General features: G+C 41.2%; 1 long non-coding RNA gene across 1 annotated transcript in view; it reads right to left on the bottom strand.

Annotated features, from left to right (window-relative positions):
* The window catches only part of LOC140197235 (uncharacterized), a 67,244-nt gene extending 54,463 nt beyond the window's left edge, over nt 1–12,781 (bottom strand). The window contains exon 1 of the long non-coding RNA XR_011885884.1: nt 12,609–12,781. This is a non-coding gene — a long non-coding RNA (uncharacterized lncRNA). The remainder of the gene's footprint in view (nt 1–12,608) is intronic.
* Between the last annotated feature and the right edge of the window lie 252 nt (nt 12,782–13,033).

Genomic DNA, 13,033 nt, shown 5'->3' with positions numbered 1-13,033 from the left:
CCATTATGTAATGATAACATTATGGTATCAGTTTAAAAAAATGATTGTACAATCACATGCATTCTTCTTGTGGATGAGTAGGTGCAGAACAGAATATGGTGAAAGCATTCAAACAAAAAAGGTATGAAGATGACTCTGGACTTATATCACAAATATTTACTTATTTATTCGTAGTAATTTTATGCATTTCCACTGTACTACGACCACAAAGCAACAAATTTCAAATCAGTGACGAGAAATCTGATTCTGATTACTGTAGAGAGGGACAGAAACATGATTTATTCATTGTACTCAGCAGTAGCTGTAAATGCATCAGCCTAGTTTGTAATAATTTTATTGCGCGGTTTATCTACATTATCAATCAAACAAAATTTAGCTTTGATTTTCCACCAGGATGCAAAGTCAGAAAGCAGAGATTTAGAAACATCAAGCAACAAAAATTAAAACAAAAATGAATGATCACATCGCTCAAAAAGTCAGTAGTACAAAGCCAGATACAAAGTAATGAAATTAATAAAGGTAATAAAAAGCAGCATTTTAATAGCCTGCTCATCCCTGATTACTGACAATAGACACTTGAGGGAAAGGTGGAAAAAAATTTCAGTCACCTGAGTTGGCAGAGTCAAAGTGTGCTCTGAATGTCTCAGAAAACATGGATAGTCTGCTCAATGAAAGGTTGCCTTCTTCTGAGTTTGTGAGCTTTGTTATGAATGAAAGCCAGGATATTAAAGACGTCCTGCAGTCACTCAGGTCTAAACTACTAACCTTGCTGCTACAGGAGAAATAGTTCTCTGACAAAATGGAACTGCAAGAGATGAAAATTGTTGCATTAGATACCTAGGGAAGTTTCAATATTTCACCAAAGTAAGCAATAACAAGTGACAGCGCTCCTGTTTTGCTCATTTATTAAGAAAAACAGGGCTGTAGCCAAGTGCTGTTAGAAGATAAGAGAGACAATTTTTCATATTATTGAATTGTACACCAGCAGGCATTATTTGCCAGGTTTTATTTTGTAAATGATGTGAATAATAGACATGTTGAAATAATCAACCTTATCAGAACCAGCCCAGGAACCACTCATAGTTTCAGCTTTTGTGTGAGGAATTTGGCACCTAGGGCAGAGATTTGGTTTTACATACAGAAATACGCTGGATGCTTCCATGAGGGTCATGCTAGCACATTTAACGTATTTGTCATTCTGAACCACGCTAAAGGTTCATTGTTGAGCTTAGAAGAACCAAATGATGTCATTCGTAGATAACTATCACATTTCATTCGGCATTAAATGAGTTACATATGAAGATGCAAAGTAAGAATAAGACAGTGATGGATGTGCATATCTGTCAAAATATTCTCTGTCAAACTGCAAATTTCTACAGAGCATTGTCTGCAAAGGTGACTACCAACTTTTTCCAACCATTCAGAGAGCTTTTATGCAAAACCTCAGTGTAGAGAACGTGTTCTCTTTAGTCAAACAGTCTGTAATGTTTGAACAAGGTAAGTCAGAGTTATAATGCCAGATTCAGTGGTTTAAGAAACATGACAAACATTTGCTTCTGGAGTATAGTCCATTTCTCACTGAGGTAGACCGCACATAATGCTGCTTAGCAAGATAAGAGCCCATGGAATTACAGGGGAGTTACTAGCATGGGTGGAGCATTGGCTGATTGGCAGAAAACAGAGAGTGGGAATAAAAGGATCTGGTTACCATGGATTTCCACAGGGGTCGGTGTTGGGACCGCTGCTTATAACAATGTATGTCAATGATTTAGATTATAGGATTAATGGATTTGGGCTAAATTTGCCGATGATACAAAGATAAGTGGAGGAGTGAGTAGTGTTGAGGAAACAGAGAGTCTGCAGAGAGACTTAGATAATTTAGGGGAATGGGCAAAGAAATGGCAAATGAAATGCAATGTTGGAAAGTGTATGGTCATGCACTTTGATGGAAGAAATACACTGGCAGACTATTATTTAGATGGGGAGAGAATTCAAAATGCAGAGATGCAAAGGGACTTGGGAGTCCTTGTGCAGGATACCCTAAAGGTTAACCTCCAGGTTGAGTCGGTGGTGAAGAAGGCAAATGCAATTTTGGCATTCATTTCTAGAGGTATAGAATATAAGAGCAGGGCTGTGATGTTGAGGCTCTATAAGGGAACCCTTAGAGTATTGTGTGCAGTTTTGGGCTCCTTATTTCAGAAAGGATTTACTGAAATTATACTTTATATTTTATACTTTATTGTCGCCAAACAATTGGTACTAGAACGTACAATCATCACAGCGATATTTGATTCTGCGCTTCCCACTCCCTGGATTACAAATATTAAATATTAAAAATATTAAAAATAGTAAAAATTAGTAAATATTAAAAATTTAAATTATAAATCATAAATAGAAAATAGAAAAATGGAGAGTAAGGTGGTGCAAAAAAACCGAGAGGCAGGTCCGGATATTTAGAGGGTATGGCCCAGATCCGGGTCAGGATCCGTTCAGCAGTCTGATCACAGTTGGAAAGAAGCTGTTCCCAAATCTGGCTGTATGAGTCTTCAAGCTCCTGAGCCTTCTCCCCGAGGGAAGAGGGATGAAAAGTGTGTTGGCTGGGTGGGTTGTGTCCTTGATTATCCTGGCAGCACTGCTCCGTCAGCTTGCGGTGTGAAGTGAGTCCACGGATGGAAGATTGGTATGTGTGATGTGCTGCGCCGTGTTGGAGAGGGTTCAGAGAAGATTCAGGAGAATTATTCCAGGAATGAAAGGGTTACCATATGAGGAACTCTGGCAGCTCTTGGGCTGTATTCCCTGGAGTTCAGGAGAATGAGGGGGCATCTCATAGAACATTCTGAATGTTAAGAGGCCTAGATTAGATATGGCAAAGTTAATTCCCATGGTAGGGGAGTCTAGGACAAGAGGGAACAACTTCAGGATCGAAGAACGTCCATTTAGAACAGAGATGCAGAGAAATTACTTTAATCAGTGGGTGGTAAATCTGTGGAATTTGTTGCCATGAGTGGCTGTGGAGACCAGTCATTGGGTGCATTTAAGGCAGAGATAGATAGGTTCTTGATTAGCCAGGGCATCAAAGGGTAGGGGGAGAAGGCAGGGGAGTGGGGATGGCTGGAAGAAATAGATCAGCCCATGATTGAATGGCGGAGCAGACTCGATGGGCCGAATGGCCTTCTTCTGCCCCTATATCTTATGGTCTTGTGGTCTTTAAATACTCTCATAATTCAGAGATGCAGATGTGTTGGTGGAATATGTGGAATTTAAGATCACTGATGAATTGGCATGACAAATCCATCAAAATACAGATGTGAATGTTTGGAAACTAGTATGCCATCTTCCAAAAATATCTGAGTTAGCCAAAATAGATATTTCAATATCCCCATCATTGTCGCGGGAAAGCAGCATCCACCATCCTGGCTATGCTCTCTTCTTGCTGCTACCATCAAGAGCCATAGGTCCCACAGCACCAGGTTGAGGAACATTTATTATCCTTCAACCATTAGACTCCTGAACCAGAGTGGATAACTTCACTCACTAAACTGACTCCACGATCCATGAACTCACTTTCAAGGACTCTACAGCTCATGTTCTCAATATTTATTTTTTATTATTATTATTATTATTTTGTTTGTTTTCTTTTTGCATTGCACAATTTGTTGTCTTTTGCATATTGGTTGTTTGTCTATCTTTGTATGCAGATTTTCATTGGTTCTATTGTGTTCCTTTATAGTTACCTTGAATGCCCACAAGAAAATGAATCTCAAGGTAGGATATGGAGACACATATGTACTTGGACAATAAACTTACTTTGAAATTTGAACTGTAAAGATGTGAAACATCCTTTTCCACAGTTTCAACACATAAAATAGTTGATCTGCATCGCTATCTAAAATACAGAAACTATTTTGTGGAACTTGTGTCTCAGAGGGAAAGACACACATCAAACTGACAGTCAGGTAATTAATTACTTGCAATAAACAAGTTGGCTAAATTTGTTTTGTTTTGTTGCACAGAACAATTATTTGGTGAAATTTTTAATGAATTTGGGTACATATGTAGTTATATGTTTAATATATTTGGATTTAGTGGGTTGTGAGCAGGGCAATAATCAGGTGCTTGACTTTCATTAATGGTGATTATGAATATAGGTCCAGAATCACCTAACTGTGAATGTCTCTGTTAACTGGTCTTCACAATTAGTTCAATATTATCATTTACAATTACATTTGCTCATTCTTATTACATTACATTTATTACAAGGTCTCATTATTTATTTTACACGACATAGCGATTGGCCATTCTCAATGGTGATTTATTTCTATATTAATTTTTGCGATCTGGACTACATTTATTGATCATCCCTAATTGTCATTGAGAAGGTGGAAGTTATAAATCACCGCTGTCATACAGCCATAGAGTCAGAGGAAAGAACAGGACAGAAGCAGGCCTTAGGCTTTCTGGTGAAGTTACACCCACAATGCGTTTGGCATCCTTCACTCTCAAACCTAACCTTTTCTATTCTGGCAACACACATCAAGGTTGCTGGTGAACGCAGCAGGCCAGGCAGCATCTCTAGGAAGAGGTACAGTCGACATTTCAGGCCGAGACCCTTCGTCAGGACTAACTGAAGGAAGAGTTAGTAAGAGATTTGAAAGTGGTAGGGGGAGGGGGAGATCCAAAATGATAGGAGAAGACAGGAGGGGGAGGGATGGAGTCAAGAGCTGGACAGGTGATAGGCAAAAGGGGATATGAGAGGATCATGGGACAGGAGGTCCGGGAAGAAAGACGGTGGGGGGGGGGAACCCAGAGGATGGGCAAGGGGTATAGTCAGAGGGACAGAGGGAGAAAAAGGAGAGTGAGAGAAAGAATGTGTGTATAAAAATAAATAACGGATGGGGTACGAGGGGGAGGTAGGGCATTAGCGGAAGTTAGAGAAGTCGATGTTCATGCCATCAGGTTGGAGGCTACCCAGACGGAATATAAGGTGTTGTTCCTCCAACCTGAGTGTGGCTTCATCTTTACAGTAGAGGAGGCCGTGGATAGACATGTCAGAATGGGAATGGGATGTGGAATGAAAATGTGTGGCCACTGGGAGATCCTGCTTTCTCTGGCGGACAGAGCGTAGGTGTTCAGCAAAGCGGTCTCCCAGTCTGCGTCGGGTCTCGCCAATATATAGAAGGCCACATCAGGAGCACCGGACGCAGTATATCACCCCAGTTGACTCACAGGTGAAGTTTTCTATTCTGCTTACCTTTCTGAAACATCAAATACACTGCACCAACCTTGATCACCTTGAAACATGTTTATCATTTCCCGAATGCCTCATGCATTTAAATAATATTAAATTGGGAATTTTAGCTATTTTTACTTCTATCTCTTAAACTGCTACACTTTCTATTAAATGCACTCCACTCTCTGATCTTGCTACCCATATCATTATGTTTTGATCGTCTTTCTGATAATGAGCTGATATTTCAGCACAATATGATTACCTGCTGGTCTGGTTAAGTTGCCATCATTTTAGTTGGGTTGCTAAACTAATTGTAACATTTCCTGTAAAAAATTTCATGGCACTTACCTAAATCTCACACTCCCCCACTATTTAAAACTTTATATTGTGAAACCAAACTTTTGTTCAAAGTTCAAAATTCAAAGTAAATTTATTATCTAAGTACATAGTCATAGTCACACTTTATTGATCCCTCGGGAAATTGGTTTTTGTTACAGTTGCACCATAAATAATTAAATAGTAATAAAACTATAAATAATTAAATAGTAATATGTAAATGCCAGGAAATAAGTCCAGGACCAGCCTATTGGCTCAGGGTGTCTGACCCTCCAAGGGAGGAGTTGTAAAGTTTGATGGCCACAGGCAGGAATGACTTCCTATGACGCTCTGTGTTGCATCTCGGTGGAATGAGTGGCATGCAAAATACATACAGTGGCATGCAAAAGTTTGGGCACCCCGGTCAAAATTTCTGTTACTGTGAATTGCTAAGTGAGTAAAAGATGAACTGATTTTGAAAAGGCATAAAGTTAAAGATGACACATTTCTTTAATATCTTAGGCAAGAAAACTTTTTTATTTCCATCTTTTACAGTTTCAAAATAACAAAAAAGGAAAAGGACCTGAAGCAAAAGTTTGGGCACCCTGCATGGTCAGTACTTAGTAACACCCCCTTTGGCAAGTATCACAGCTTGTAAACGCTTTTTCTAGCCAGCTAAGAGTCTTTCAATTCTTGTTGGGGGATTTTCGCCCATTCTTCCTTGCAAAAGACTTCTAGTTCTGTGAGATTTTTGGACCGTCTTGCATGCACTGCTCTTTTGAGGTCTATCCACAGATTCACGATGATGTTTACTTTCTTTTCTCATCTTTTTATTGATATCAAAATGTTAAACATAACATAATATTAATACAAAGCTATTGGGATTACATTATTAATAATTAGCATATAAAAATATAAACTCAGTTAACACACGGATATTAAACCTCCCAAAGTCTTGCAAAATACGAATACGAATATAATAAAAAAATGTAAAAGTAGCATGGAAAAAGAAAAAAAACAAAAAAAACTAAACAATACGAAGCAACTAAACTGAGAAAAGAAAAGACATGGGCTGTTATGTTACGTCAAATAGGGCCATTAGTGTCATTACCTCCGCTCCTCTCTCCATATATTTGAAATTAATAGAATAGGTTTGGAAAAGGTCAAATTACATCATATGGAAGTGTTGAATAAATGGCCTCCAAGTCTTTTCGAATTTAATAGAAGGATCATAAATGACACTTCTAATTATTCTTTGAACAATTATCTGATAAATATAATTTGCCTGGATCCCATTTCTTTAGATATTTACAGATTAGAAACTTTTTAAATACTGTTCTTCCTACCTTTCCGAATCTATATCCAAAGGATATTTTTGAAAAAATTTTAGATTTAAATCCTTTCCAGAAAGGTGTAATAGCAACCATTTATAATATAATTATGAAAATATATCCAGACTTATCTAATAAAATTAAGAATGATTGGGAAAGGGAACTTAAGCTTCCTATTGAAAAATGGGACCAAATTCTTCAATTAGTTAATTCATCCTCTATATGTGCTAAACATGCACTGATACACTTTAAAGTAGTACATAGGGCCCATACGTCTAAGGATAAATTAGCTCGTTATTACTCTGATATAAATCATATTAGTGATAGATGTCACTCTGAGATAGCTTCTTTAACTCATATGTTTTGGTCATGCCCTTTTTTCTCCAAACATACCTTTGCTCATTGCGGCCAAAAAGTTCTATTGAAAAGGTTCAAACGAACATCTAAACAAGCCTGATGCATTTTTGAAACAAGTCCTGTGGACTGATGAAGTTAAAATGGAACTTGGCCGTAATGAACAAAGATATGTTTGGAGAAAAAAGGGTGCAGAATTTCATGAAAAGAACCCCTCTCCAACTGTTAAGCACGGGGGTGGATCGATCATGCTTTGGGTTTGTGTTGCAGCCAGTGGCACGGGAAACATTTACTGGTAGAGGGAAGAATGAATTCAATTAAATACCAGCAAATTCTGGAAGCAAACATCACACCATCTGTTAAAAAGCTGAAGGTGAAAAGAGGATGGCTTCTACAACAGGATGATGAACCTAATCACACCTCAAAATCCACAATGGACTACCTCAAGAGGCGCAAGCTGAAGGTTTTTCCATGGCCCTCACAGTCCCCTGACCTAAACATCATCGAGAATCTGTGGATATATCTCAAGAGAGCAGTGCATGCAAGACTAAAAAATTTTTTCGCATTTCTGTTCTGAATTGGCGCCCTTCAATCCTTAAGTCAAGCACTCTCGTACTAGACTCCCCCATCATGGGAAACAACTTTGCCACATCCACTCTGTCCATGCCTTTCAACATTCGAAATGTTTCTATAAGGTCTCCCCTCATTCTTCTAAGCTCCAAGGAATACAGTCCAAGAATGGACAAACGATCCTCATATGTTAATCCTCTCATTCCCGGAATCATTCTAGTGAATCTTCTCTGTACCCTCTCCAACATCAGCACATCCTTTCTTAAATAAGGAGACCAAAACTGCCCACAGTATTCTAAGTGAGGTCTCACCAGCACCTTATAGAGCCTCAACATCACATCCCTGCTCCTATACTCTATTCCTCTGGAAATGAATGCCAACATTGCATTCGCCTTCTTCACTACTGACTCAACCTGGAGGTTAACCTTAAGGGTATCCTGTACAAGGACTCCCAAGTCCCGTTGCATCTCAGAACTTTGAATTCTTTCCCCATTTAAATATGTGTTATGTGTTAGCCTTATCTCTCTTCCTTCTTCCATCTTCAAAGTTCAAAGTACATTTATTATCAAAGCATGTATATTAGGCCTTGAGATTTGTCTCCTTACAGACAGCCACAAAACAAACCCTAAAAGAGCCCACCCAAAAAAATTCTGTCAAACACCAATGAGAGAGGGAGGGTGGGAGGGAGAGGGAGGGAGAGGGAGGGAAGGGGAGAGAGAGGGAAGGAGAGGGAGAGGGAGAGGAGAGAGGGAGGGAGAGAGGGAGAGAGAGTGAGGGAGGGAGAGAGGGAGGTGGGAAGAGAGTGAGGGAGGGAGAGAGGGAGGGAGGGGGGAGAGAGTGAGGGAGGGGCGAGAGAGAGAGAGAGGGAGGGAGAGAGGAAGGAAGGGAGGGAGGGAAGGAGAGAGAAGGAGAGGGAAGGAGAGGAAGGGAGGGAGGGGGAGGGAGAGAGAGAGGGAGAGAGAGGGAGGGAGACAGTGAGGGAGAGAGGGAGGGAAGGCGAGAGAGGGGGAGGGACAGAGAGAGGGAGGTAGGGAGAGGGAGGAAGGGAGATAGGGAGAGAGGGAGGGAGAGAGATGGGGAGGGAGAGAGAGGGGAGGGAGAGAGGGAGGGGGAGAGAGAGGGAGGGAGGGAGGGAAGGAGAGGAAGGGAGGGAGGGGGAGGGAGAGGAGAGAGGGAGGGAGAAAGAGAGGGGGAGAGAGACGGGAGAGAGAGGGGTAGAAAGGGAGGGAGAGAGGGAGGGAGGGAGAGAGAGAGGGGAGTGAGAGAGAGAGGGGAGGGAAAGAGAAGGAGGGAGAGAGAATGGGAGGGAGAGAGAGAGAGGGAGAGAGAGAGAAGGAGAGAGAGGGAGAGCGCGAGAGAGGGAGGGAGAGAGAGGGGAGGGGGAGAGAGAGGGAGAGAGACAGGGGAGAGAGAGAGGGAGGGAGAGGGAGTGAGAGAGGGAGAGAGAGTGGAAGAGAGAGTAGGGGAGGAAGAGAGAGGGGGAGGGAGGTAGACAGGGAGAGGGAGATAGGGAGGGAGGGGGAGGCAGAGAGGGAGGGAGAGAGGGAGAGGGAGGGAGGAGTGGGTGGTTGGGAGAGAGGAGTGTAGGGAGATAGGGGGGTAGGGATAGAGGGTGAAGAAGAGGTGGGGAGGGAGAGAGGGGAGATGGAGAGAGGGTGGAGGGAGAAAGGCTGGAGGTGGGAGGAGAGAGGGAGGGAGAGAGGGAGCGAGAGAGGGGGAGAGAGATAGAGGTAGAGAGAGAGGAAGAGAGGGGGAGAAAGGGGGAGAGAGAGGGGGAGAGAGAGAGGGAGAGAGAGGGGGAAGGGAGAGAGGGAAGTAGATTTAATAGAGAAGTAACATAGGTAAAAATGATCCAAAGGGCTACTGAATAATGGAGTAGACACAAAGGCCTGGATGGACAATACCTGGTTTTCTTTGTTGTATCCTTATTGCTCATTGTCAATCTAATGTATTAACAAATTTCTGGTGATTAATGCTACACTTAATACACGAAGTCATATATTCAACAAGACCTGCCTTTTATATTGCAACTGCAAACAGACAGTAAATTAAAATTCCCTGCATTCCATTCCACCCTCCACCAGGGATCTGCCGAAAGGGTACAGAGAGAACTTAAATACACAAGATAATTGCATGGTCCTCCCACGGTAAGCATGATCGTCAAACAAAGTTATAATCTCATATGGCCATTATCTGAACTCTACTTTGAACTCCCTCCGAGTATACACCAGTATCTAAAGCACACACATCTAAATAAATATGAAGTGAATCATTGGTGAGCTTAATTTTCTCTCTTAGGTGGCCAATGCAAGCATCAAGTAAGAAAGTCTCATTCATTGAAGTAACTGGGAGAACGCTAGCTCCCCTTGACCATCAGGCATGGAGCAGGGGAGCAGTTAACCTGGAACAGTTCAGTATAATACCATTCCTATTGATCTGAAATTTCATGCTGCGTTGAGGAAATACCTAGTGATTCTAACTCACTGCGACCATTCCATCCAGTTGAAGCTTCGGAGATGTCAGCAAAGGCCATCGAAGCAGGTAGTGATAGCGGACTCAAGGTGGGCCTGGTGATGAGGGCGATTTCACCAGAAATTTGCAGAGGCTTAAATCTTTAATAAGCCAAGGGTCATTATTTTACTTTGAGATCCTTGAGATGAGTTGTTGAATTTAATGAAGTAATTTAAAATGAGAGATTTGATGATATTGATGGACTGAATGGCCTACTCCTGCTTCTATGTCTCATGGTCTTATGTAGAAGGCACAGAAAAATTACTTCCTTTGATCAATTCTGAAAAGAGGTAATGACTTCATTTTAGAACAGGGAACATTCAAGAGTGAAGTCAGGAAGTGGTTTTTGTATGGTGCACTTACTGTTGCTCAGTTGTTGGCATTCTTACTTTTAAGCCTTAGGAGTGTAGCGGGTAGCATAATGCTATTACAGCTCAGGCTGTTCCGTGTTCGGAGTTCAATTCCGGCACCATCCGTAAGGAATTTGTATGTTCTCCCCATGAACTGCTTGGGGTTCCTCTGGGTGCTCCGGTTTCCTCCCACAGTCCAAAGATATACTGGCCAGTAGGTTAATTGGTCACTGTAAATTGTCTTGAGATTAGGCTAGGATTAAATAGGGGGGTTGCGGGGTGGTGCAGCTCTTTGGGCTGGAATTAGCTCTTCTGCAGTTTATCTCTCAGTAAATAAAAATAAAAGGCCAAAAGGATTGGGCTCAAATTCCAACCCTGAAAACTCTAGGTTGGAACTGTAGCATAGGGTTTAAGAAATTGGTTTGAATTAGAATAAATGAAACTACTCTCCATTTTCTAAACGGACTCTCCTTAATATTCTCGTCAATATTTATCCTGCAAATTACTTTTGTTTTAAACACAAGCAAGTCTACAGATGCTGGAAATCCAAGGCAACACATACGAAATGCTGGAGGAACTCAGTAGGTCAGGCAGCATCTATGGAAAAGAATAAACTGTCGATGTTTCGACTGAGACCATTCTTCAGGACTTTTGTGGGATCTTGCGCAGAGTTTGCACTTTGCTCCCCACACTGCAACAGCAACTAAACATGAGAATGACCTCACAGTATGTAACTGCTTTGGGATGATTTGAGATGTCCATAGTTGTTGCAGAGCTCTGAAATTCAGCTGGAGCAACATCCCTATTACGAACATTTGAAAAGCACTAAAGAATTCCGGATGGCAATGCCTTGTGTTTTGTATGGAGTGTTCCAACAGGAAAAGACAAACTAAACCTCAACAACAAAAGGGAAAAGGAGACATCTGATTGACAACTGGCTCTCATTCTCTGATTGAGGAACATCTGTCTCTGTTTTTAGCATTGTTCAGCACAAAGTTTAAAAGTAGTAACTTCAAGATCTTAATTTTTTTAGAACCTTTAAACTTCTTTAAATAGTTAAAAAAAACTCTTATTAGAAACAAAAAGTTATTTTGAAAGATTGAGAGCTTTTTTTTTAACCCTAGCAACCGATCTATGGCGGCATCCGTTATTAAAGACCCTCACCGACCAGGACAACCCTCTTTGTGTTGTTACCAATGGGGATGAAGTACAAGAGCCCGAAGACACACACTCAAAGTTTTATGAGCAGCTTCTTTCCCTATGCCCTCAGATTTCTGGATGGTCCATAAATCCATAAACGCTACCTCGATTTTTGTCTTTTTCACTTCTTATTTGTTTCTGTAACTTACATTAGTTGTTATGCTTTGTGCTGAACTGCTGCTGCAAAACATCTCACGACATACGTTAGTGATAACAAACTGGATTCTGAAAATTTTTAATGAGCAAACAAGTGGGGATGGGGATGGGGGGAGGGGGTCTCAGCACCATTTCCTTCTATTTAATGCGAGGATAGTGAAGGATGGCACCAGTGCAGATGCTAATAGAAAGTTAGCCATGTTAGTGCTGGGCAAATTGCCCCAAGGAACCTCTCTGCAAGAGTTCAGCTATGGAGCACAACTGACAAAATAATATGCAGCAGCGACAGCTATTTCAAAACTTCATTCTTTAAGTGCTGACAAAGGAATCTCAGAGTTGCAGGCAGCGTAGGGGTTGATATCTCAAGTTAGGAGGCAAAGTCATTTTTCAGACAGAAATACCATTATATCAATATGCAGCTAGTGGATTTTGGCAGGACCTTTACCATGCAAGTTTGTACAAAATATTCTGGCAGTTTTTATGCTATGTTTATCCTGTAATTCTCCCATGCCAAAACATCCTAACATTGCTCAGTTCCAACCCTCCCCCACCCATACAACACCCACATATATGCAGTACACATGCACATACCTCACTCTCCATTTCACTCTCCCCTGGCACCTTTCCATAATCCTCCCTTTTCTGAATAACTCAAATAAATCGGTAGAACAAGTCATCATCCAGCACAAACTTCCAACAGGAGTCTGCCATTCGAAGGAATGGATCTCTCACAATTACAACTAATTCTGTTGTTATAGAAGCAGAACCAGAGAAAGAAAAGGGAAAGAAAATGTGTGGTAAAGTCAGGCGAGGTGGTTGTCTAAAGTTACAAGATCCAGATCAAATAGGGAAGTGGACAAGAGAATGGCTGATAAAGTTTAACTCAGACAGAAGTGCAGTAATGCATTTTTTTAAAATTAAACAAGGCCAGAGCATAAATAGGGCCCTGGGGAGTGTTACTGAATAGGAAAATGCAAGTAAATACTTCCCTCGAAGCGATGCACAGTGGTAATTAA

Source organism: Mobula birostris, chromosome 5 (assembly GCF_030028105.1).
Source record: "Mobula birostris isolate sMobBir1 chromosome 5, sMobBir1.hap1, whole genome shotgun sequence".
NCBI classification, from domain to species: Eukaryota; Metazoa; Chordata; class Chondrichthyes; order Myliobatiformes; family Myliobatidae; genus Mobula; species Mobula birostris.
This window is presented reverse-complemented; position numbering and strand designations above follow the sequence as displayed.